The sequence below is a fragment of the Dermacentor albipictus genome, chromosome 8 (genome assembly GCF_038994185.2).
Source record: "Dermacentor albipictus isolate Rhodes 1998 colony chromosome 8, USDA_Dalb.pri_finalv2, whole genome shotgun sequence".
NCBI classification, from domain to species: domain Eukaryota; kingdom Metazoa; phylum Arthropoda; class Arachnida; order Ixodida; family Ixodidae; genus Dermacentor; species Dermacentor albipictus.
This window is the reverse complement of record NC_091828.1, coordinates 102,860,580-102,871,534: the sequence shown is the minus strand read 5'-3', so window position 1 is coordinate 102,871,534 and position 10,955 is coordinate 102,860,580. Positions and strand designations below refer to the sequence as shown.

Below are 10,955 nucleotides of genomic sequence, written 5' to 3'. Positions count from 1 at the left end.
ATAAGTTATACCGTCTCACTTGGACAAAGAATAATACACATGAAATGAACTTGGAGAAAAAAATACGGTAAAAAACAGAAACGCAAAAATATGACAGAAATTGTAAATATACCTTATGCCGTCGCACTTGGACATAGATAATTACACAAAATGACTAAATGACACACTAAAAAAAACACGGTAATGAACAGAAATGGGAAACTTGCACTAGATATTAAAATAAACATGACAGATAATTTCACATATATAGATAGATAGAACATAGATAATCAAATAAACATAGATAATTACACAAAATGACTAAACGACACACTAAAAGAACACGGTAATGAACAGTAACGCGAAACTTGCACTAGATATTAAAATAAACATGACAGAAATTACCTTGAAAAAAAAAAATTTGATTAGGGACAGAAATTACGGAAAACAGCCATATCATCCTTTAGTGCTGCATAAAAAAAAACATGCATAGATTGGTGACACTTGTACCTAACAAAGCACTAAAGGATGATATGGCAAAAAAAAAAAGCTGCCCCTTAATGCTGAGGCGGCGCGCGCAGGTCGGCCAGGGCAGCCAGCAGCTGGCGCAGCGTGGTCGCAATGAGAGTGTTCGCCTCTCGCGAACCACGCATCTCGGCCACCAGCTGCTCGAGGACTTGCCGTGTCGCTCGCTGCTCTTCCACCAGCTGCGAAACAAATTCACTTAGTTAGCTACAGGTTATGCACTGTAAATTCTCGACTTGCACTGTTTGCAAGTCTTGCAGTTTCAGCAAGGTTACTCTTGAGGGCAGCGAGATCATTCACATATGACATGACAAATGGCCGTGCAAACGTACATGGTCTGTTATGTTAAAAACGTGTGAAACGTAACAAATCACACCAAGCTGCCTCTGCCTGTCAGAAGGCAGTATTGGTGACTAGTTGAATTGTTAAAGAAATTATGATCATGCTGTCGCGATACATGCAACCATGGAAATGTTTTGTAAGTTGCTATGTGTTAAAGAACACCTCAAAGGAGATGTATAAACGTGCATGAGCCAATGAGCCAAATGACTACACATGCCTCGCATGTGTAACATGGTTGTAATGTACATTATTACCATGTGCCCTAATCACCTCTTCAACAAATGACCCGGCCAAGTTGTACGCACCTGCCGATGTTGCTGCAGCAACTGCTGGTGGAAGCTTGCGGCCTCCGCGTTTGCCGCCTCAGCTAACCGGCTCTGCCGGGCATAGTCCGCGGCCGTGCTCGATGCGGCGTCCGTGAGGACCTGAAGTCGGGGTGGCCTGCGGGGCTGCTGCCGAGCTGATGGTCCGTAAAAATAAAATCAGTAAACAGTGGTTAAGAAAACTAATTTCGCTCCATCCTGCATAGACATTTTACTGGTTCATTATCATGTGGAAGCCCAGAAAAATAATTCCGGCAACACACCGTTCACAAAATGAACAGTCAATTTGCATAACCAAAAAGGCACTACACCATCATAAAAGACTACACTGATAGTACTTTCAGCTTGTACGCTGCATTACAAATGGTGTTAACAGTCACATTATTGTTCAATTTTGCAGCGACCCTTAGGCAAGCACTTCTTCTTTGCCGTGTAAATAATATAAATACACAATTTCTGTTTCTAAGGTCTTAATAGATAATGCTTGGAGTGATGTGTTCGTATTGCATTAGCTGCTGAAGTGCCTTACGTGCAGTGCCACTGGTCCCCGGCTCCGTGCCCACCGAGACGCGCGCAGCTGCTGGTGGGGCAGGGGGCACTTCAGCGGACTCCTCACTGCTACAGGCTGCGTCCTCCTAGAACAATAAAGTACAGGACATAATGTGATTAACCATCAACTGGTTTGCATGTCTATTTCACTTATCACGCAATTCCTAATCCATCATACGACATACTAGTGCCTTGGAGCTTTGACAACTCGTCGCTAATGCTTTTCGGATTAACGAGTCATGAAATCCACCACAAGGTGTTTCTAACAGCAGTGGGGCAGCATTTCCGTTCTTGCAAAGTACGGATATCATGTGCTGGCATGTGTGTTGAATTGTAAGAATACACACACAAGCACACAAGGGAAAAATATTCACCACGGTGTAACTGCCCGACATCGGTACACATAGCAACGAACATTGCTACTCACCTCAGCATTTCCGTGAAAAAAATCCGCAGGGGCGGAGGCTGGGCCGGTATGGGCGAGCACGGCGATCACTCGACCCTCTAGGCCGCCCAACTTTCCACCTCCCGTCTTCCTGCAAGTGCATGAACACCGTCAGCTTATACGTTCCGAAGACGTTGCTAGTCGCGGGCTCACCTCTTTTCGGCGCCAACCTGCGCCGCGAGTTTCTTACATTCGTACGCCATGCGCGCCCAATACAGGCGCCAGCGCCGGGCTATCTTAACTGCCGGCCCGACGGCGTTCAAGGCAGCGGCAATTTCTGCCCATAGTCCCCTTTTTTGGGCAGCACTCATACTTGGCGAGAGGCTGGTGGAGCCTCTCGCCAAGTACGGATGCTGCTCCATAAACTCCACTAGCATAGCGGCCTGCGCGGCCGAAACGCGCGCGCTGTTGCTGCTCTCCGCCATTTCTTTTTCGCGCTCAATTTTCGCCGGACCGCAGCGAATTAATACCAACAAATCGTACCGTTTCAGATATCAATTCGTCGTTAAAACATAACGGTTACATTCATTTAATGTGTCGTTATTTTATCACGCCATAAATGCCACGTTCAATTTAACACAAGTGAATAACAACAACAAAAAAACTTTTCTCGTGCGAATATCCAGCAGAAGCATCTGTACCGCCCGCACGGGGGAATGGATCACTGCGCAGCAGTGTGTGGCAAAGAAACAAAAATGAGCCTCTCTTACAGACCACCCTCGATTTAAATCATGACTACATTCGGAGACAGTTGCGATCGTTTATAGAAAACGTTTACTTACCAGCTATCTGTTGAGATGCCTTCCAACCTTCATCGATTCTTCCGTATCCTATGCGAATAAAAGCAAAAGTGAACACCATGCGATCACCCAGCTCAGATGGTACTGCTCAGTCACTAAGCACAAGAAAGAATGATGCGTTTACTCACCGAGCACTACGCTTTCGCAGTCTTCATGATGTTCACAGCTTCCAGAATTCTTCTCGGGCGAAAGTACCACGTACGGCAAGATTTCAACTAATCACGTTACGGACAAATATACACCAAGTGCGGGCCACAGGACCGATCAGCTGTTTTCACGTAGCCGCCATCTTAAGTGTGCGTAGCGAAATGGATTGGATGCGGAATTGGCACGTGTGTGGCTATGACTCAAAAAATTAAAATATTTGTGCTTACTTTCAAGTGCGCTTCAACTTCTCTTGCGTTAAAAGATTACAAAACACTTTTACTCTCAGCGACATACAATTGTTCTTTTATCAGACGTTTATGTCTTTATGTCACTTGCTATACGGTCCCTTTGCAAATAAAAAACAAGCAAAACATACTTCCGGCAACGATGGAGGCTGCTGATTGGACAGATTGAAAAACGTCGCTGGTTCCCGCCCCCATACGCAGAAACTGTCGCGTCATTTTGACGTCCGGATTTTGGAACACTTTTTGTTTGGAATAGAGTTACGTTATCGCGCCCCTGCTTCAGGATGTATGCAGGTAGATAGGAGCGCACGCGTCTTTTGCGTCCGCGCCTTCGTATCGGCGGTCCGACCACAAAGGCGGGCGAAAGAGCCCAAGAAAGCTATCGCTGCTGCCGTGCAGGTCTCCCGTAACCCCGGCATTTACTCAAAGGTCAATACGTTTACGAACAATCTAAATCTCCGTAACGTCCAATAGTTACCCGGATCTATCCGTTCCGCCCTCTTATTTCCAAGTTAAGTCGGCCAGTATAGCAGCAGAAGCAGCTGATGCTACGCGGCCAATAGCAATAGAAGAAAGGTGACACAAGCGAACGTACCGGCAGGTTTAGAAATCTACTACGATACAGGAGGACTGCGATGACACACGCCGGGTCATTGCGTAGTCGCCCAGACGGGCTCGTTAGGGAAGGCCTCCGTGATCGTCGGCGCATTGTGTGTGGCGCGGTTATGCAACGCGATTGCAACGTTGGTCTTTTTTTCGGGGCACACACACACACGCGCGTTCGCCGGGGTGGGGCAACGCTAGTTGGAAAGGCACGCTCTGCTTTCGTCCGGGAAGCCAGTGAGCGGGGAAAACAACTTTCGCAAGGGCGCGCACTGCGACCTTGCTTTCTTAAAAGCGGCGCATTGCCCAGCTCAGAAACAGAGGCTGCAGGAATCTGCACGTAGATAACATCCGGCAGTTCGCACTCAATGGAGAGATATACCGTACCCCTGTCGAAGAGGCGTTCTTTCTCTGTTGCTGCTTCACCGATGCATTCAAAACGACGTGCACGTATTGAATATATATATATATATATATATATATATATATATATATATATATATATATATATATATATATATATTTATTTATATATATATATATATTCGGATTTTTTTCAGCGGCAGATTTTCTCCGCGTCACTTACAGGTGTGCTGATGTACCACCTCTACCGGATGCGTCCTCTACGAACATAGAGTTTCTCACTATAACACCTAGAGGGAAATCTGGCGCCACCGTCTACGGGAGTTTCTTAAGGGCGCCTTGCCGTGATGGGAATGACGGTATATGTCTGCGAGGCTTGCGTTATCTGGTGTTGTAAGAGGCTTCGTCTAAAACGTGGATATGGCTACACAAACAACGTGTCCTTAAAGTAAAATCTTCATAGAATGTTTCCATTCACGTAAATTGCATCTTTACTCACCTACAATGCATGACGAAGGGAAGAAAAGCAAGAACAGACGACAAACTGTTCCAAAGCGAGCGCGAATCTTGTCGTCTGTTCTCCAACGTTAGCGGCACGCCGATACTTTTTACGTAAACAGCGCAAATGATATAGATTGATGAGCAGACGACACCCGCCCTTGTGTCCGTCTGCTCCGTGATGCGAACACAAACGCGGGTACCCTCTGCTCGCTCGATTATTCTCGATCGACTGTCATTAATACGGTACTTGAGCTCCACGGCCACATCGAGCCGCATTTTGTTTGCTTACTACTTCCGCGATCGGCCCCTAGCACGCCTTTTCGAAACGGCATTCGACCACGACTCCAGCGAGTCTTCGCTGCATGTCCGGGAAGACCGCGCGTCGTCAAACCGAGAAAGACGGCGAGAGAGAAGGAACAGATACGAGCGAGCAGCACAGCGGAATCGTGTTTGAAGAAAGAAAGAAAGAAAGAGAAACGAAAGGCAAAGAAAAGTCGACTTTGCAACCAAGTGTCCGCCGCCGCTGTGGGTCTCTCGCCTTGTCGCTAGAACGCCGTTTGCGTTTCGTCGAATGCCGCAATCGCGACGACCTCCCGCCCAATTCCATTTTTCGCTTCTGGAGAACCACTCGAGGAAAAGAGAAGCACGATAGCAGCGGAGTTCGCGGGAGGGGAGAGGGTAGCAGGGGCCAACGCTGGCGAGGAGGTCTTGGCTGTGCCCTCCCTTGCTTACACAGAGCAGAGTGGGGTCAAAACGTTGCTCGCTCTTTTTCCCGAAACACATTTTCGGCAAGGAAGACCTCCGCGCGGTCGTTCCCGCTACCGCCAAACGAACGAGCACGCTGGCATTGCAGCCAAGTACTATGAAAGACTACGGGGGTACAGTCGGGGTCGAATGTTTACGGACCACGGTATCTGAGAATGGATTTGAGGTTCCGGGTAGTTTGTGACGGCAGCTAATAGCAAACCGTACAAGGCTATGTTGTCCGCACGTACTAGTAAAGGTCGGAAATCCGAAACTACGCTGCAGGTTCAGGCTAATGAACTATTCAGATTTTCTCTCAGTTCTCCAGGTCCGCAAACGTTTAACCCCGACGGTACGTGGGGGCATTTAGTAATGCCAATTCCACGTCGCCAATGTGACCCACCACTTACAGTTGTGGACACTGAGCTGTAAAACTGGTTGCGTGACTCTGATTTGTGAGTTCTCTGGCGTCGGCATTGTGGATTACATTTTAAATGAAAAATCGTGGTCATTAGCCGCGTTTATTTATGTTCATTAGCTGCTTATTTGCCATGCGGGACGCGTAGGACCGTATAGGGTGCCTCCCCAAAAGCTGATCACGATCCGACAAGAGACCGCACTTTTAGGCGTGCAGTCTGACCTGGTTAAAACGTCGTATCGTCTGCTATTCAGAGCAGATGTTCTTGTATCGCTACGCGCTTTGTTGCGTCCGCGCTTTCTTCAGATCTGTTCGACTTATCTACAGCTTCCGCTATGCTGTGGTGACGCAGCGCAACCGACTCGGCTTTGAAGGTGCCAGGGTCGGAGATTGAGAGGCAGAAAGGAGGCGTACAGAAAGGATAAGGCTACGGAGAATGCACGGCGGGCATCTTGTCTAGTTGCGAAAATCTTTCGCCGCAGTCTGCTCGCGAAGGTGCAGTATGCGCGACACAACGAGCGCCACCCACCCCAGAACCCTCACAGCTAACTTCTTTCGTATCGTATACTTCGTCCTCTGTTCCCACGGGTGGTCAGCCTCGAAATGTCTTTCGCGTCTTCTGCTTTTTCGTCTGCCATTTCTTTCTCTGTAGCTACCTTCGGGACGTCTTTTGCGTCTTCTGCTACTTCGTCTGTTCCTTCCCGAGTGGTCGGTGGGTCGCGCGCAGTCTCGCTCGCAGCGAGCTTTCACGGAACCGCGAAGAGAGAACGACGGGGGGAGTGGGCACGGAAAGAGGCCGAGCTGTCTGTCGTCTGCTTCTCCCTGCGCTGGCTCTTCATGTGGTAGTCCCGAGAACTGTTGGCTGCCGTCGCGACCGCGCGCGCGCGCGCGCGCGTTTCTTTTCTCCCGGCCGCTAATCGCTCTTCCAGGAAAACAAGATTGGCGCGCGCACGGGCTGGCCGAGGAGGAAGTCGCCAGGCACTGTGCTGCGGTAGCAGGAGGAGCGGCTTGCCGCCGGGACGAGCAGCAGGAGCCAAACCCTCACCTCCTTGGTATCAGGATCTCACCCTCAACCTCTCTCTCTTTCCCCCCGCTTCAGTTCCCAGCTTGCGCCGTGGTTCTGTTCAGACTTGCGCACCTTCCATCCTTCCCTCTCAAGTCAAGCATTCTCCCTTTTGGCCCACCTCCTCTTCTCTACTTTACACGGCGTTATCTGTCCATTTTGCTCTGTTCTGCAATGCTTTTGTTTCGCGTTGCACAGGCTCTCTCGTCTGCTGCACCTGGCACCACTAGCCATTTTCCTGTTTCGCCTAACTTTCTGGAGCCGATGTCGTCATCTCATTTGGATTCCTCGTTATGGCTTGTTTACCGCGTCCTCTGGTCACTTTCCTGCGGTCCTCCCACCTACTTGACTTTCTTTTTCTTTTATGTTTAATTGCGGCTTGGATTGCTCCGCCACCGTTTTCTGTGCTCTTCGGCTTTGTTGAAGTTATCTCATTGAAGGTGACGAAATCTTTCTTCTAATCCGAAACTCGTCGAGTGCTTTTAGGTGTCGTCTGCTTGCATTTTGAGGAACGATGAGGGCAATTTTCGCCTGAACTTCTATGCAAGGCTAACGCGCGTTTTCGTCTGCTGAATTGTCAAGCTGCAGGCTGGCTTCATTTGTTTTGTTCTTTCGTGACTGTCGTCTGCTCGCCCCCGCCGTGCTCCGCCTCCTGTGCACCTCACATTTTTTTTTTTTACTTGCTTGATCGCTACGCTACTGTTTCCGCTGATCTTGAGCGGCTTTTGGAGAGTGGCACACTTAAACGGTGACGAAGTTCTCTCTTTTTACTCAGAAACTCGTCAAGCGCTTTTGTCTGACGCGCGTTTTCCGGTGTCGTCTGGTCGCGCCTTGGAACAGCCGTGACCGGATCACGTACTATATGCAAACGTGTAGTATATACAAACTTCTTCTGGCGTATACATGCTACAAGCCAGCAACATGAATTACCCGCCCCTTCACATCAGGCCCAACAAATATCTTCTCAAATACTTTTATTTTCCCCAGGACGATATTGAACTGAAACGCGCTTACTAATGACGTGGTGAACTACAGACAGCACTGAACTTGTCCTTTAGTCACCTTAATTAGTATTTCTCTTATTGTTCTGATGTAATTTATGTATCTTTTTTAGTCCGTTGAATCACTTCTGTAACAATTTTGCTATAATACAGGAAATTGCAGTATGTATAGATAAACAAATAAACCTGAACGTGCGCTTTTGTGACTGTTGCTTTGTTGTGTAATGTCGTCAGATTAATTTTATTTTTTGTGACTGTCGTCTGCTTTTCGTCTGCTCGTCGCCTCCGTACGTCTTGCCGAGTCTTCTGCTGCGCAGCTCCTGGCTCCTTAACTTCTTTTTTTTCTTTACATCATTCCCGCTCCTCGTGGCATGGAGCTCGGCTCAATAAGCTGCGTTCCCTGGAAAGGCGCAGCTACGAGTGGTATCCAACCGGCCCTGTACGAAGCGTCGGCCCCGCTTATCAGCCGTTCTTTCCGCGTAACTAGAAGATCGCAGTTGGCCTCTTTCTCGGGAATGCCTGCGTAACGGGTGAGCGAGCGAACGATCTCGTTTAGCCGCATTTCTTCTTTTTACTTCTCGGCGCTCTTCCTTAATTCTTGGAAAGAAACAGAAGGGGTCTCGGCCTTCGGTCATCCTTGAGACGTGCCTTGGCTACGCTTGAGGAAAGCTCCATCGCATCTTGCCCTGGCGAGGCGGTGATGTAACGAAGGAGTTTGGGGGTGTTCAAGTTACGTGGAAGAGGTGTTTTGTCACGGGCGTTTAGCGTTTTACCGCGCGTGCGCTTGTGAAGGCAAGCGGCGCCGCTGTGTAACGTCAACGCTGCGCTAAAGACACACTGCACGTGCACACTTGTACTGTGCTAAGCGCTTATGAGCTACCGGCCTTGCCACGTGACATCCGTCTTCATTGTAGCACATCACGGCTTGTAACATCACGGCTCCTTGTTAAGATACTGCTCGGATACGAAACTATCACGGCTCCTTGTTAAGATCATATACGAAACTAACCCCCGTATTCGCAAACGATCCTCGAGTTGAAGCTCTTCCTCCACTCCAAGTAAACTCCAAGCTGAGCACAGCGTCAGCCCTAGGGAAGCAGCTCAGCGGCTGGACGTGGCCTCCAAGATGTACGGCGCGCGCGAGATGCGCCTAATATCTGGGACGCCATGCGCCTTGCTCCGAGATTCAACGTTTATGGATCCAGTTGCTACGATCTGCGTCGTGTCGCCTATACGCCAGCTGTCCGCGACCTCCGCAAATGTGCGGTCTAAATGCTGCTAGTAAGAAGGGTAGTAGATGCTGTACTCGCTTATAGTCAATCTATCAAAGAGAAATTTCATTGCAGCTGGCCCATTTAACGACATCTTCACTTTTTGCCATTCAACCTCCTCCCCTATTTTCTTCATTGAACTAAAGGCAGCAACGTTCGAAGGAAAAAAAAAAATTATTTACGTCACGTCAGATGCAGTGGCAAAAAAAAAAAGAAAAATAGAGGGAAATAATAATTTCATTATTTCGTGCTCTCCAGTTCCCCCCCCCCCCCCTCTCACGAAAGTTCACCTTTCGTTGCCCTTAGCGAAACGCCATTGTCAGATTGACGGAAAGAGGAACAAGCTGCAAGTTATAAGAACAATAGTCACCACTTTCTTTTCTTCTTTTTTTTTGTGAGGACGTAGTCGAGAATGCTTGCCAGTGCTCGGGTGTTTCTAAGAATCGCGAACAATGGCCACGGCTCTCTTCTCTCTCCCTTAACTTTCGGACGGAGAAGTTTATTCCTGGAATCGCCTAAGAGCGAAGCAAGTCAATACTTCCAGCAACAGATTGTCGACACGTCTGACTACGGCCGCCAGAGCTCCACCTTATTTTCCGTTTCAAACAAAAGGCAACACGCACGCAGATGCATCTGCGTGTGTTTTGTTAAGCGGGCGCAGAAAACGCTTTTCTCCTGGGCCGAGCCGGTATAGATAAGATATATATATATATATATAAAGAACTTGAGTGGTGCTACAAGGTAAACAGAACAAGTATTTATTTGCAACAGTTTCGATCGGTGGACCGATCTTCATCAGGTTTCTTTTTTTTTTTTGTAAACCCTGATGAAGATCGGTCCACCGATCGAAACTGTTGCAAATAAATACTTGTTCTGTTTACCTTGTAGCACCACTCAAGTTCTTTACGTTTGAAAGGTAGCCTGAAGAATTCCTATTTGACTACTATATATATATATATATATATATATATATATATATATATATATATATATATATATATATATATATATATAGTAGTCAAATAGGAATATATATATATATATATATATATATATATATATATATATATATATATATATATATATATATATATATATATATATATATATATATATAAAGCAGGTATGTTAACCAGTCGGGCGTCCGGTCGGCTACCCTACGCTGGGAAAGGGAAATAGAAGAGAGAGAGAGAGAGAGAGAGAGAGAGAGAGAGAGAGAGAGAGAGACCTACGTAGTCAAAGGCGCTCGCACAATCCAAACGTTCCCAGAAAGCGCAATACTGCCTTCACTGCCTTCTGAGCCGATGATCGGCGGGGTTATGGTACTGCCCGTTCACTTCAGAGGACGATCGTCTAGTTTCCCGAATGCGTTGGACATGGATCGTCCTTGCGCTTCCAATTGAGGGCATTGGCACAACAGGTGGTCAGCGTTCTCTCCTCGCAGCCGCAGATCGACATCTCATGCAGGACTGTTGTACCAGTGTTGAATTAGTGTACCGAATAGACCAGAATTTGCGGCGCCTGTAGGTTGTGGGTGCTTCTATCTTTGCTGGGGACTGTGGGAAAGTGGCTCAACGTGGCTGTTCGTTGAGCCACTTGGGTGCACTTGGGTACCTTGAGTGACACTTAAGGCTAC

General features: G+C 47.8%; 1 protein-coding gene and 2 long non-coding RNA genes across 3 annotated transcripts in view; 1 reads left to right on the top strand and 2 right to left on the bottom strand.

Moving 5' to 3' along the window:
- Positions 1 to 10,955, top strand: part of LOC135913710 (cytokine-inducible SH2-containing protein-like) — a 49,988-nt gene that overhangs the window by 21,545 nt on the left and 17,488 nt on the right. The gene's annotated exons all lie outside the window — the stretch shown is intronic.
- LOC139048530 (uncharacterized) lies at positions 550 to 1,806 on the bottom strand. Its single transcript, XR_011507752.1, has 3 exons — positions 1,699 to 1,806; positions 1,152 to 1,306; positions 550 to 686 (listed from the first exon to the last, which is right to left on the bottom strand). It is a non-coding gene; the product is annotated as an uncharacterized lncRNA (long non-coding RNA).
- LOC139048531 (uncharacterized) lies at positions 2,152 to 3,599 on the bottom strand. Its single transcript, XR_011507753.1, has 3 exons — positions 3,092 to 3,599; positions 2,946 to 2,993; positions 2,152 to 2,254 (listed from the first exon to the last, which is right to left on the bottom strand). It is a non-coding gene; the product is annotated as an uncharacterized lncRNA (long non-coding RNA).